Here is a 12,776-nt window from a genome sequence, read left to right on the forward strand (position 1 = left end):
ACTATGATATCTATATATTGTACTTTTTCTATTGAATGAAATTAATCAATTCAGGATTTATACAAGGCCTCTCGGAGAATTGTTAAAAAAATTTGGGCCTTACATGAGTTAAGTAATTGAGTTTAGACACTAAGAATACTTTTTTTTTCAATATATATATATAATTAATATTAAAAAAAGTCGGGCCTATCAGGGTATAGGGCCAGGGTCCGTCGACCACCCAGCCCTGCCTCATAGCTCGCCTTGATTTTACATCTTAGAGAAACTCGCCTGTAAGAGATCACCGATATTGATCACAAGGGCACTAGGAGTTGGTGGAACATCAATCCATTGATTTTGATGAAGTATTTGCAACCCTCCAATTTGGTCTTGTAGAAGCACCGTGAGAAAACCGGCGTCGGTGTGTTTGGTTGTGCCCATTGTTAAATCCGGTTGGGGACAAGCAGGGTAACAATGGCCTAAGAACCCCAACCCCTTGTCACAATCCATGTCTCCTAAGTGATCCCGTTTCAGACCTAAGGCCTCCGAGATCAATCCAAATAGCAATCCACCTAGTTTCAACACATGATTCGAGTACTCTATTTGAATGTCTCTACAAACCTCTGGCAATTCTTCTGGAGACGGAGGTGAGGGCTCCATGAACGAAAGAAACGTGTCTCTCCAGTTGGCAGCAGAGGAAGTATACAGATCGAAATTGCTATTATACACCACTGTTTTGGTATTATCTCTCGTGTAAAACCGTTTCTTTATCTCCACGTCTTGTTCGTGAAATCTACGAACACCTTGAAGCGTGTCTGTCATCAAAGTCAATGGGATTCCATGATTCACCACTTGAAAAAACCAGAGGTTCTCCGAGGCCACACGAATCTTCTCCACCGTGGATCTCTATCGGTGGATCCGAGGTCTATTACTGGAAGGTCGAAAGGAGTGGAAGATTTGGGAATGGTATCGGGTTGGTTAATGAAGATGCGAGGGACTTGTTGGATACCGGCATTGACGAGGCCTTGGACGCCCGATTTTGTTTCGTCGAAAGCTTTGAGCTCGGTTGCTCGATCATGAGGTGTGGTTATAGAGGTCATCGTGTTTGTGATTAGTTGTGAATTGTGATGATGTTACTATGCAAAGGTTCTTTCTATAAATTAAGGATAGACTTTTGTTGCCACACATTTGTTATTTTAGCAACTTTTGACAATGACCAAAAATATCAAGCTGTGAATTTAGATATTATTTCAAAATATCTATGGTTACTGGTTAGTCATAAAAAAATAAGACGGCCAATGTGGTTTGCTCTTACTATTGTTAGGAATATTAGTTTTTAATACTCTTAACTTTCCCTCATTGGTAGATAACACTCTCAACTTTCGATTTGTCGCCTACCACTCCCAACTTTTACCATATTTTCTTATACCACTCCCCGTCTAAAGGAACACTAACCTCGTTAATGTTTTGGACTAAAAATGTCATTCAAATTAGTTGAGGGGGTAAAACAGAAATTTTATTTATATAAACACATTCTATAATATATATATATATATAAACACACCCTCTCTCTCTCTCTCTCTCTCCTCTCTCTCTCTCCGCAATCCCACCACCACCATCAACAACCCACCACCTCCACTTTTAATTTACCGTCATCAACCACCATAACCGCCACCGCTAACACTCTCCACCATTATCAACACCATCACTGTAACCATCACCCTCATCATCTATAACGAAATGCACCTCAAATTAACGCATCAGTTGAACTTGAATCACACCTTAATATAATCAAATCAAAGGCAATGGACCAAATCACATCTTAATCGGACCAAATCGAACCTGAATTAGGGTCGCCGGTAACTCTATATCATGTTTTCGAACGACGTTTTTCTTTTTCGGCGATGGTTGTTGATGTAGCCGGATGATGGTTCCCCACTGTCAGCATCACCCTCCACCACTAACACTGCATCCACCTTTAGAAACTAGCACCGCCGTTGTCAGATCTGTAAACTCAATCCAAGAACCCGTCTCAGATTTGTTGGGGTTAGGGTTCCGATGAGGCCTGGTGGCAGCGTTTGATTTCCGGCGAAAGTGAAGGTGGAGGTGGTGGGTTCCGATAAGACCTGGTGGCAGCCGTTTGATTTCCGGCAAAAGTGAAGATAGAGGTGGTGGGTTCTTGGATTGACTTTCGGCAGAGTGTAGAAGAGAGAGAGAGAGAGAGAGAGAGAGAGAGAGAGAGAGAGAGAGAGTTTATATAAATAAAATTTTTGTTTTACCCCTCAACTAATTTGAATGACATTTTTAGTCCAAAACATTAACGAGGTTAATGTTCCTTTAGACGGGGAGTGGTATAAGAAAATATGGTAAAAGTTGGGAGTGGTAGGCGACAAATCAAAAGTTGAAAGTGTTATCTACCTATAAAGAAAAGTTGAGAATATTAAAAACCAATATCCTTTGATTGTTTGGTCCTGTATATTATATTGGTGGTCCATGCTATTAAAACACTTAGTGACTTTTAACACTTAGTTTTATAGTTGTTATTTAATTTTGTTTTGACGTACATTTGTAATATAACCTTTTCAAATTTTTATAGTTTCGTGTTGTCAAAAGTTGCATTAAGACGTCAGCATACATATTTTAAATACTTGTACACGTTTACGAATAATCAATTTCAGTTGTGAAACAAAATGTTGTAAGAAGTTCAATCTTTTTATTAAAGGGGAAAATTATGTAAGTTGCGTCTTAGATTTACATGTCTCTTAAGTCTTACCACGTTCTAATGTTTGGTACTTAATTAAAGTAACCACAGATTATGCATGCTTAAACCAAAAGGCAAAAACATTAGGTGAATACACTGAGGATTAAATACCCAAAACGACAGCCAATACTTATAAAATATATTCTTATTGAGCTAATCAAACAATTTAATTATTTAAAAAACTGTTAGGTAAAAATTTTAAAAATAAGTTGTTCAAAATCATACGTCTAAATGACCATGGTACTCATACCTTAGTCTTTTCAGTTTCAGATTTGAAGGATTGAAGTGTTTATGGCATGATTATGTGATAATATGGCATTGTCGTATACTTGAATTTGCAAACATATTTAAATTTTAAAAGTCATTTAGGTATAACTTATAAGTGTATAACGCTTTTAAAGTAATCTAATCATACATGATACATATATATGACTATGTACATATGCTTGAGGTTTTTTTTTTATTCAAACATGAAGAGTTTATGGCACAAATATGTGATAGTATGGCAGTCATATTAATACATTAGAGCATCACCAATATGGTGATTTTTGGTGATGTTTTATAGATGCCAAATGTCACATGGCCCACCAAATACACTCTTTCTCTTATGTTATCTTTCTCCTTTCCTCCACATTCATCTCACAAACACATTTTTGGAGATTCTTGCACAAGAATCTTGCACTTCCTTCTCTCATCCACATCACCATCTCTTTCCTCCAACTCACCTTTTCTCTCTTCCAAAAATCTCTAAAAACATCCTATTGGAGATGGTCTTATACATATGCTCGAATATCGAGATATCTCCTTTTCTTACAAAAGATCACTCCTTTTCTTACAAAAGATCACATGACTATGTGACTAGAAATAGCGAATACATAGTTTGTATTCAAATTTTCCTTCAAAATTTACTCTAAATCTATGTCTCGCATATAGTATAACAAATTACCACAAACTATATTTTATAATATAAGTTTTCGAACTATCAACAAAGCCGTACGCCTTATATTGTGTAATGATGTCGCCCAATGTGTGACCTAGAAAGTAAAACAGTTAATAAACCACTCACCTTTGTAAGTTGTAACAAAAATTAAACTTAACAGATGAAAAGTGGAAAAGGATAAAAGATTATGACCCATGATGTTAGTGTTTACATGACCTAATCGATCAGCCTATTTTGGTAGATCAACATGGACCTAAGATTCACGTATTTAGATTAAGAGATTACTCCATAAAATAGTAATCAACTTTGAAAGTTGTTCCAATCATGTCAATGAACTTTCATTTTTGTTCCAATCATAGATATTTTACCTGGATTGCGGGTAATCTAGGTCTTTTTTAAAAAAATTTGCAATATTTTTACTTTGCATAATAACTTTTAAAGGTTACGAAAATTAGTAAAAATGCGAAATATAATTTTAAAATTCAGAAAATTTGCAAAAAAAAGTTTGGAAAATTGCAATAAATTGAAAAAAAAAAATGCAAAAATGTTCAATTTTTTTTTTTTGGAAAAATTGCAATAAATTACGGTCTTTTTAATTATTGTTAATTTAGAGGTGGCAAATGGGTTGGTGGGTCGGAACGGGCTAGGGTTGAAATGGGTTAGGGTCGAAATGAGTCACTTAGGAAAATGGTTGTTCTGGTTCGGGTCGGAACGGGTTAGGGTCAACAGGCTCGGGTTAGAACGGGTCAAGGTCGGGACGGGTTTCGGGTCAGTTTTTTTTTAAACCAAAGAATCAGCGCGTTTTCAGCACGTTACAGCTCGTTTAAACAACAAAAGATCGTTTAAGCGATTTTTTCAGTTCGTTTCAGCACTTAACAGCTCGTTTAAGAGATTTTTCAGTTCGTTTCAGCATCTAATAGGTCGTTTAAGCGATTTTTCAGTTCGTTTAAGCACTTAACAGCTCGTTTAAGCGATTTTTCAGTTTGTTTCAGCACCTAACAGCTCGTTTAAGCGATTTTTTCAGTTCGTTTCAACACTTAACAGCTCGTTTAAGTGATTTTTCAGTTTGTTTTAGCACCTAACAGCTCGTTTAAACGATTTTTCAGTTCGTTTAAGCACTTAACAGCTTGTTTCAGCACGTTTTGAGCAAAATGGGTTGTTTTGGTTCGGGTCGGAACGGGTTAGGGTCAACAGGTTCGGATTTCTTTTCATAAGATGATCATACGCACCTTTGCTACTGGTTTTCAACTCTTCCATAACAGTAGCAAAGGTGTGTATGATCATCATTGCTTAAACGAATTGAAAAATCGCTTATACAAGCTGTTAAGTGCTTAAACGAACTGAAAAATTGCTTAAACGAGTTGTTAGGTGCTGAAACAAACTGAAAAATCGCTTAAACGAGCTGTTAAGTGCTGAAACAAATTGAAAAATCGCTTAAACGAGCTGTTAGGTGCTGAAACGAACTGAAAAATTGCTTAAATGAGCTGTTAGGTGCTGAAACGAACTGAAAAATCGCTTAAACAATCTGTTAGGTGCTAAAACGAACTGAAAAATCGCTTAAACGACCTATTAGGTCTTGAAACGAACTGAAAAATCGCTTAAACGGGCTGTTAGATGCTGAAACGAACTGAAAATCGCTTAAACGAGTTGTTTAGTGCTTAATATAACTGAAAAATCGCTTAAACGAGCTTTTGTTGTTAAAAGGAGCTGTAACGTGTTGAAAACGCGCTGATTCGTTGGTTAAAAAAACTGACCCGAAACCCGTTTTGACCCGTTCCGAACTTGACCCGTTCTAACCCAAACTTGTTGACCCTAACCCGTTCCGACCTGAACCAGAACAACCCTTCTTTAAGTGACCCGTTTCGACCTTAACCCGTTCCGACCCATGACCCATTTCGACCCAACCCAACCTATTGCCACCTCTAAATTTAACAATATAACTAAAAGGATTGTAATTTATTGTAATTTTCCAAAAAAACAAAAAATTGAACATTTTTGCATTTCTTTTCAATTTTTGCAATTTATTGCAAGATTTCGAATTTTTTTTTTGCAAATTTTCAGAATTTTAAAATTATATTTTGCATTTTTACTAATTTTCACAACCTTTATTGGTTATTATGCAAAGTAAAAACATTGAAAAATTAAAAAAAAAACCTAGATTACCTGCTATCCAAGTAAAATATCTATGATTGAAACAAAAATGAAAGTTCAATGCCTGATTGGAACAAAAGTTTTTATTATTGACCTGATTGAAACAACTTTTAAAGTTGGTTACTATTTTATGAAGTAATCCTTTAGATTAATTAGATTGTGGGTTAGATGACGATCCATTAAGTATTGGGCTATATCAAATTACATTTAAATTTGTTATTGATTAGATTAGTTCACTAATTGTTAAACACAAACCAGGCCCATTAATAAATACTTGAAAAAGTTACTACCGGAGGTGTTAAAAAAACCAGTTTGGAACCGGTTAACTGGAAACCGAACCTGTTCACATCCAGAACCGGTTTCAATCAAATCGGTTTCAAACTGAACCGAACTGCCGGTTCGTCCATTTCACAATTAAACCAATTTTAAAATCGATTTTTTTTTGCCTAAAACCATTTTTAAATTTGTTCTAAACCGAATCGGTTAATCAATTCGACTTGTTCTATGCTGAAATCGGTTTGAGTCAACCTTGTTTTAACCATTCAAAACCCAAACCATTTGGATTTGAGAAAAATACCTGTTTTATACACATCTAGTTGCTAGTAAAATAAAAAAAGAAGTAATTTGAAAACACATTAATTTTTGTATATACACATTATGCCATCATTAGGATGAGATTGGGACCGTACGGTATCGACCGGTCTCGGTCCCGAAAATCTCAGTCCCGAAAATTGCGATTCTCGGTACCGGTACTGGTATCGAAATATTCGGTTCGGTACCGGTACGGGTCCGAGATGATACCGGGATCGAAAGTAAAAATTCAGGAAATACCGGTCCCGTCCCGTACCGTACCGTACCTATCCCGGTCCCATACCGGTAACAAAGCTCAAAAAATTGGTACCGATTCAGTACCGATTTCGGTACCAGTACCGGTACCGATTTTTCTCATCCCTAGCCATCATACATGTCTTTTTCATTATGTACTAACTTCCCTATGTTTTTAAAATGTATAACGAAATATAGGTATATGTTTTAAATAGTGCACTATTAAAAATATATAAAATAAAACTAGTAAACGAACCCGCGCGTTGCTGCGGGCCGAGTTAGTACCATGTTTTGCGTGTTAAGACGTTCATAAGTTCATTCGTTTATAGAGCAGCCATATTGTTGGTAAATTAGAACTTGGTTTTGTACATACGTACTTATCTACCTGGGTTTTATAGATAGTGGTTTTGTACATAGATACCTATCTACCATGTTGCCATCACTAAAAACAGTTAAAACATAATGAGAAATCAATTAAGATATATGTAAACTCATTCAACAAATTACAGTGATTTTATAATATCCAATAAATGTTTCTACCAACGTTCAGCAGTAAATATTCAAACCTTAACTGCAGCACTGATAATATGTGCTAACCCACCCAAGTAACCCAAAACAGCATGTTTGTTGCAGCGGAGCATATAAAATGCAATACATGTTCGAATAATTCTTTGGATGCAAACATAATAAGGTGACCAACAAACATCAACCTTAGAGTAGCACAGATAAACATCTCGATCAACCCGTAATCGTATATGCATTCCTAGCTCGACCTCATTGATGGCCTTTTAAGGCTCTTCATTGTAGTCTTAGATCCTGAAAGACTCAATCGTTACATAAAGCATTTTGATGTAGAAAACCATTAGTTCATTAACATTTTCATTTTTAAATTGCAATGCTAACATGGATGTGATTGAAATTGGACATCTCGTGTTCTCTTTTCGCTTACTGAACATGCAACAACTATAGAACCTCCATAATTGTATTTACATTTTGTATCCTAAACAAAATAAAAACACAAAAGGGAAACGAAAACAAAAAAAAATGGCTGAGCAAATACTACAGTGCATAATTAGAGGATGTCCGATGACATTATTTATCTATTTTTGTGAAAAAAAAAATTAGGAACACGAAATTAAAAGAGTTGACAAAAAAGTCTAAATTAATTTCACCTGGTATGATGAGACTGAAACCTTAGACTTAAGCTTCACCTGCAAAATATGTTATCCTAATGGTTGGAGAATTATTATTTCGAAGGAGGAGGAGGAGGAGGAGGAGGAGGACTACATCTTGCTACCAACGCCTATCGGCGGGAATTGAGCTTGTCTTGGTTGGTAGCGTAAGAATCATATTAATCTGCATTAAACATTTCATTCATTTGTGTAATTGAACTATGGGTAAGACTATGTTATAGGCCATTGTAATACAATTACAAAGAGTAATCATAGTTCATACTTCCTAATAAACAGAAGTGACCTTGCAAGCTTATGGATCAACAGCTCCAATGATCTGTAATTACCTAGCCATTAGGCATATTTAATGATAATTTTCGTTCATTTATTAACTCATTAATTCAGTACACCAACAACCTACAACCCGTCATGGTTGACACCTTAAGATGGGCCTAGTAACAGGTCAAAACGGGTCATGTTTTAGTAGGGATCAAAAGAGGTCGTGTCAGGTTGACCCGCAAACATTTTGGGATTAGTTATTTGTATTTTACAGAAACAATAATATTTTAAACTATTGAATATTCATATGCATTATAAGCAGACTTTTACATAACTTTCAACCTCTTTGACCGATTCCCCCTGTGAGGTGAATATTAGGACATGATGAGCTCGGTACCGGTACCGGTACCCATACCGAAACTACTGAGCCCGAAAATACCAAAAAGGGTATCGGTATAACATTCAAAGGCAAATCAACCAACGTACTGTACCGTACCGAAAGTATGATCCCGGAAAAAAGCAAAAGACGGGTACCAAATTGGTACCGGTACCCGATAGAAACTACTAATCAAAAAGCTTTTCAAAAACAAAATTTTCATACCTGCAAAACCATATGCTGACTCAAATGTAGACACTCTTCCCCTAAAGAAGCTGAAAGCAAATGAAACCGCCATTATAATGATACTTGAAGAAAACCCCAAACAAAATCATCAATTACCAGAAAAAAATCCATGCATTAAAAAAAATACCTCATTGCCCTCAATCGTGATCAATTACGATCTCTATAAGAACTCATCATCATCATCTTCGTCGTTGATTTTCCCCTCATTAGCAATAGTACGTTTCGATGATCTACTTCATGTGCAATAGTCGGATCTCACCATCACCGATTCTTCGAAATTGCTATCTACCAAGAGAAACGATTGTTAGCTATCAATAGATCATAGTAAAGAAAATGTCAAATGAAGAAGACGACAAGAAAGTGAGAAGATAAGCAAAGATGGAAACAGTGGCGAAGCTTGGACATACACGTTGAGGGGCGGACTTAATATGTATAAAAAAATTTCCTAGACTAGAGGGGGGCGGGCTCAAAATTTCGGTCGGAAACAGGTGAATGTATACCATGTATAAAAATTTTCGGCTGAAAAAGGATAAATTTACACTTCCGAGCGAAAAAAAAGAAGGACGGGCTCAAAATTTCGATCGGAAACGGATAAATTTACCCTATGTATAAAAATTTTCGGGCAAAAAATGGATAAATTCACTGCCGAGCAAAAAACTGAGGGGGCCGGACTTAAAATTTCGGTCAAAAACGGGTAAATTTACAATATGTCTATAAAAATTTCGACCAAAAAAGGATAGTTTACACTACCGAGCAAAAAAACGGAGGGGGCCGGGGCCACCCCTGGCCCAACTAAAGCTACGCCAATGGATGGAAGGAGGTGATGGGAAGGTGAGATAGGACGACACGTGGGTTAAAACAGACATGTATAATGGTATGGGGCAGTTAAGATCATGTAGCATCAACCATTGTACATCCTGCTAAAAAGATTGTACCTTTTATCTACAGTGATTTATGAGAAACAACTTCCATTTATCTTTTAATTATATATATAATATGCAGTAAGTTCAAAATATATATGTTTGGACATTTTACCTTTTTATTGGTCAATAAGCTTCGGCTTAATCGACATTGGAAAAGAAATAAACATTTAAGCAGAATATTATATAGTCTTAAATTCGAATCCAAACACTACCAGATTTTATCATAATTCAGGGTAAGTACTTTTATGCATACCTCTTCTAGTTGATCTATATCATATTCTATTCTAGTAAGATGATACATACTAGCTAATAGTCCGCCCGATGCTACATCATAGGCGCATTGGGAGCGGAGATAATTGTAACCATATACATATAAAATGACAGCAATGGAATGCCAATCCCCGGTTTTATTTGTAAAGTCTCTATTCCTTGGTAATCAAAGCCTATCTATGAATTAGCGTATGCTTAACTAGCCAAGCAGACAAATTACCCTGCATCTTTTCTCTCTCCCGCATTTTTTTGTATGTATATGTATTTCATATTTCCAATAAAATTTATGAAGATTGAGCCACAACTTTTTATTCAGTGCAAATAAATCCTGTATAATTTACTAATTCGTGGGAAGATACTGAACTTTTGTATTTGAAAAATGTTTCAGGAGGAATCTCTGAGGTAGATGGCGGTTGATAAAGGAATCCTTTAACATAATTTCCAGTATAAATACCATGCCCAACCTGAAACATGTGATTGGTAGTAAAATCACCGATTCTCGCGCTGAGACATAATTCTATCTGGATAGATTTCTAGATATATTTTCTTACGAAGTTTTGTTATAGCATCTATAATTGCTTCTGGTTTAGGTGGACAGCCTGGCAAATAGACGTTGAAACGCGGATATAATCCAATGCGACGATGAGATATTTTTAGATCATGAAAAAAAAGTTCCAGTCATTATAAAGATGAACTACAAAAAAAACACGAAGGTAAAGTTTAAGAAAAACGTTTAACCGACAAATAAACATGTAAAACTGATACTTGTCCAAGTTTAATGTTTAAATATATAGTTTGTATAAATTATATAATTAGTTGGGAAAAAGGTAAATTAAGAAAATAAATCCATCATTTTATTTCTAGGCTAGTAATTTAATGGTTGTAGCTAATATAATATTAAAAAATTGAATAGTAAAATGAATAGTATATAAGTTTCAAATCACAGTACAGAATTTTATATTTTATAAACAAGTATCTTGTATAATACTCTTTCCCTAGAATCACTATTTGTATTCGACTTCCATAGAAATTGAATATTAATTCAGTTCCAAACTGAACCTGAGTCTCATAGCTGTTGAATGCACTTTCATTCTTTCTATTTCCTCCCTTCTTCTAAAAAAGGGAAAAAGAGAAAAGAGGCGGCTAATATTTTATTTCATCTCTAATATTCTTTATTCCGTCTCTCGCCAATAAATAGAATGGGAACATCAACGCATCCGAGAAAAAACGATTAATCTCTATCAATAAATCTGTCAAAGAACCGAACCATAGAGTACTTAATACCGGTGCCAAGAAAAGATATGTTTTAGATCTCGCATTGAAAAACCTCCTTCATTTTTTCATTTATTGTAATCAATAAGATAATACATATTTAAATGTACAATGATCTAGTAAAAAAGATTGACTTTTTGTTAAACATAGAAAAAACGTCATTTTCTTCTCCAATATTCCCAAAAAAGACTCAGTTATTTTTCCTTGTGGTTCCGTTTCATATTTCATATAGATAGAAGTCTTTTACTATTATTATATGTTAAATGAGACAAAAAAGACGAAATGAAAAGAAAAATTCTAGATTTTAATAGAGGAGATTACGATGTGGAAAACAAGACAAGAATTCTCTACAATGACACTGTAGACCAACGGAAGGGATGTAGTGCAGCTTGGTAGCGCGTTTGTTTTGAGTACAAAATGTCACGGTTCAAATCCTGTCATCCCTACCTATTACTTCTCCTTTGAGCAGTAATGAGGTAAGACCCCGCACTTCGCGGCGCGACCGTTAAATCGAACAAATAAATATAAGTAAACACGTTAAACCATAAACTCGCTGCACGTTGACGCGAAGTCAGTCAGTATCAAGTACGATATCGAAACTAAACAAAATAAATAAATATTTCTATGCCAAAGTACAACAAATCATCATATGTAGAACAAAAAAACCCGGCACGTTATAGCTGCAAACCAACACAAATTCAATTAGTATCAACAATACCAACACAAATTCGTAAATATAAATACTAAGCCAAATATATTTTAGAGGGGATGTATCAAATGGTGAAACGCGGATATAAAACCATGCGATGTGATATTTGCAAATCATGAAAAAAGTTTCACTCATAGTAATGACGAACTATAAAAATATGAAAGCATAGTTTAAGAAAATCGTTTAACCGACAAATAAAAAATGTAAAGTTGACTTTTGCCTATTTTTAGTGTTTAAAAATATAATTTATTAAATATTTTAATTAGTTAAAATGAAAATTAAAATAAAATTAATAAATATTAATTACGGAATTATAGCTATCAATATAGTATTATAGTTAATTGATTAATAAAATATTAAAAAAATGAATAGTAAATTGAATAGTGCATTTGTGCGGGGAATTAAATCCTCATTTTAATATATATATTAATGGATAAATTGGATGTGGTGTCACAGCCCCGACCCCTATACCTCGGGAGGGGAGCCGTGAACATTCCACCATGTGGTATTGGTGTTTATTAAATTATTTTGCAGCGGAATATTTCACAGAACCGTAGTTAGGAAAAATGATCAGAGTTATAAAAACACCATGTTTATTATTATGATAAACCGGGAATTTAATCCCTTTTGATACAAACATAAGATTTATAGGGTTAAACCCTAATTTACAAAACACGTTTCTTTATTCTGGTGACAAGCCACTTATTTAAGCTGGAAGCCCGCATGCATCATTCCTTTGTCTTTAACAAGTCACCTGAAACATGTTTAAAATATTTGATCAGCAAGAAATACTGGTGAGTGCATTCATTTGTAAATGTCACATTTTACAGTTACATCATTAAGATGTTTTTACACCTGCCTGCTTACAAATTA

General features: G+C 35.0%; 1 pseudogene; it reads right to left on the bottom strand.

Annotated features, from left to right (window-relative positions):
• Positions 1-234: 234 nt before the first annotated feature.
• Positions 235-1,159, bottom strand: LOC143614311 (1-aminocyclopropane-1-carboxylate oxidase homolog 1 pseudogene; annotated as a pseudogene).
• Positions 1,160-12,776: the final 11,617 nt, after the last annotated feature.

Source organism: Bidens hawaiensis, unplaced genomic scaffold (assembly GCF_021521415.1).
Source record: "Bidens hawaiensis isolate Kalapana, Puna unplaced genomic scaffold, B.hawaiensis_p1.1 tig00002273_1, whole genome shotgun sequence".
Classification (NCBI taxonomy): Eukaryota; Viridiplantae; Streptophyta; class Magnoliopsida; order Asterales; family Asteraceae; genus Bidens; species Bidens hawaiensis.